Raw genomic sequence first — 2,901 nt, 5'->3', positions numbered from 1 at the left:
GGGGTCCCTGAAGGATGCACGGCTCAGGCGATGAGACTGAAGCGAGACACCCGGTGGGGTGCCGGAGGACAGCCAGGCCTTTTGGACCCGACTGACTCCCCGAGAAGAATCCATCTTTGTTTTTATAGGGGAGGTTATACAACATTCAATGCACAGTGTGATTATTAAAACAGAAACGGTTACCATAGGAATAATTTTGAAAAGTACAGAAGGTTTTACAGATCAATCATGTTAAACAAAGAAGTAACCGAAAAGTGCAGGAGGTCCCACCCATCAACCACGTTAAACAAAGGTTATTTTGACCAAGAGGATTATCAATCAGATAGCCAACGAAGCTATATGGGCACAAACTTTCAGGTGCCAATTAGTAGCTTCGTGTCTATTAAGATTCTAGGGATTGGTCTACATTAAAAGGGTGCAAGGGGTGATTTATAGGTTATATAGAAAATAGCTATTGTCCGTTGAGGTTAGATTTGTCTCGGTTAGGTAACTGGTTTTTTGCCTAGGTTTTTTGATTTATACATCTTGGGGGGGGCATGTTTTGTGTTCATTTCCATGTATTGAGATTATTATTTTCAAGTAGAACTCCTTGCTTTACACTCCTGTCCAGGGTATGGGAGGGGTAGTGCCTCTAATAAATCTTAAGCTTTTGAGTGGTGACTCCTTAAGAAACATTCCTAGCAACAGCTTCCTTCAGCATGCTGGCAGTTGGTCTGCCCATAGTTTGATTTTGTCCTTAACTTCCCAGGTGGGGGAAGCAGGCAGCATGAGGGTTGCTAGGGGTCTCTATTCTGTGGTCAGCAAGTCATTTTGCGTAGAATCAGAGGCATCATGCAGAGTTTTTGTTATAACACACAGGTACCCAAAAATCCCACCACCTGTTGCTAGCAGGGACGGGCACACAGGAGGAGATAGACAGGAGATCCGGCCACAGTCGCCCCTGCTGTGCAGATGCGTCTCATCTGTCCCAACTGTGTGAAAGGTCAGCTGTTGGTCGGCTCCTGACATTTAAAAATACTAAGAATTAATCCAATACATTTTACACACACACACACACACACACACAAGCAAAATGAGAATGATCCAAATACTCTCAAATACTGAAAAGCCCAAGTGCACTGTGGTTTATTTATATAATAGAATACGATATAGCTTATTTTTAAAATATTTTACTTATTTATTTTTAGAGAGAGTGGGAAAGGAGGAAAAAAGAGAAAGAGAGAAACATCCATCAGTTGCCTCTTACACACTCCCAATAGGGGACCCAGCCGGCAACCCAGGCTTGTGCCCTGACTGGGAATCAAACCCTGGGCCCTTTGATTTGAAGGCCACTGTTCAATCCACTAAGCCACAGCAGCCAGAGCTGACATAGCTTATTTCTGACTAACTCTATAGATAACAAGATGTTAACTGAACATCTCAGGGTTAAAAAATAACCTTTTGAATGAAAAAGGCAAGTAGTGAAGAAATAGAAAGTACAATACCTTTTATGTAAATTAAGGCAGGGAAAGCTAATTGGTAAAAAAAATAATTGAATGCCAGGTTCAATTTGGACCTGTTTCAGTAGGCAGTGAGAGCTCATTATCGAATGGATGAGTCATCAAAAGATTTTGAGCAGGAAACCCACACTTCGGCTATGAAAATCAGTCGAGCAGCTTCTTAGCCTGGGGTCCACGCGCAGAATTCAGGGAGCTGGTGCCCTTGCACGGGGGGCGGGGGGGAATACCTCTTTGTTTTCAGGCAATGGAAAATCAATGCACATAGGTATTATCTCACAAATTCGATTTTTAAGACTTTCTGAAAAGGCACGCACACGTAGGCGCATGCGCACACCCCCGCCCTAGCTGGGAGCCCACCTCTCTGAGCTCAGAGGCTCCCAGGCCTAGCTCTCTAGCGAGGGTACGCAGGCCCAGGACACAGCAGGGGCCTCAGCTCCTTCTTCCAGGCGAGCAGGAGCCACGAAGAGGAGTGGGCCCACAGAAGCCAGGGTAGGCCTCTTGCTGGGATTACTGCAGGGAGTCCCGGGGTCACCGGGGGAGGGCAGCGAACAGACTCCGGGGCTGTTGAATCTCTGCAGCCCCCCACCCACGCTGCCCTTCCGTCACTTTTCCTGTTTGGCCTCTCTCAGGCAATGCATGTCCTAATCGTTGGCTTCATGCCACCTGTCTAAAATCGGAGAGGGGACAGTTTTGCTCAGTAGCCAGTGAGCCTGTCCCCCGGCCCCACCAGGGCAGGTCTGCTAAAATACGGAGAGGGCAAAAGTAGGTTTACAGCTGGGGGTATGCGAAACCCCGAGTTTATCCTTGTGTTCTTTTTTATTCATTGTTGTATTGTTTAGTTGCATTGTTTATTCTTATCGTTGTTAGGACTTCGAATCCTGAGTTAGGATTTGTCGTGTAGGCAATGATGGCTGGTACTTTAAGCTGCTTCTGCCCACCCTTGTGTGTGAGAAGCAATGTCTCGGCATTAATTTGCGCTTTTGGCCCGGGTGACCCAAGGGCCAGGCTGCTCCCGGGCCTCGCCCTCAAATTGACAGGTGTGGACCGGTCTGCCGTCCTTGGAAAGGAGGGACACAGGGCTCACCCGGGGGCGCCTACGGAGTGTCCTGCCTCTGTTCCGCCCTGCCCCCATGTCCCCTTCCACTTAGGCTTCGGGTGCAGGTGGAGGAAAGTGGAAGAGAAATAAAAGCGATCTGGCCCTGACAGAGGAAAGAGCGGGGACAGGCAGGCAGTGGACACCTCCCCCACTTCCCCAGTATAGGCCCCAGCGGGGTCAGGGCTGGGGGGGGCGGGCGGGGGGCCGAGGCCTCTCCAGCCCCGCACCTTCCTATTCCGGACTCAGGTGGTAGTCGAGTGAACCACGAGACCGAACGTGAAGAGGTACTCAGCCTTGACCCGGCCA

This window comes from Phyllostomus discolor, chromosome 7 (assembly GCF_004126475.2).
Source record: "Phyllostomus discolor isolate MPI-MPIP mPhyDis1 chromosome 7, mPhyDis1.pri.v3, whole genome shotgun sequence".
Classification (NCBI taxonomy): Eukaryota; Metazoa; Chordata; class Mammalia; order Chiroptera; family Phyllostomidae; genus Phyllostomus; species Phyllostomus discolor.
The sequence above is the reverse complement of the archived record's forward strand: the minus strand, read 5'-3'. Positions refer to the sequence as shown.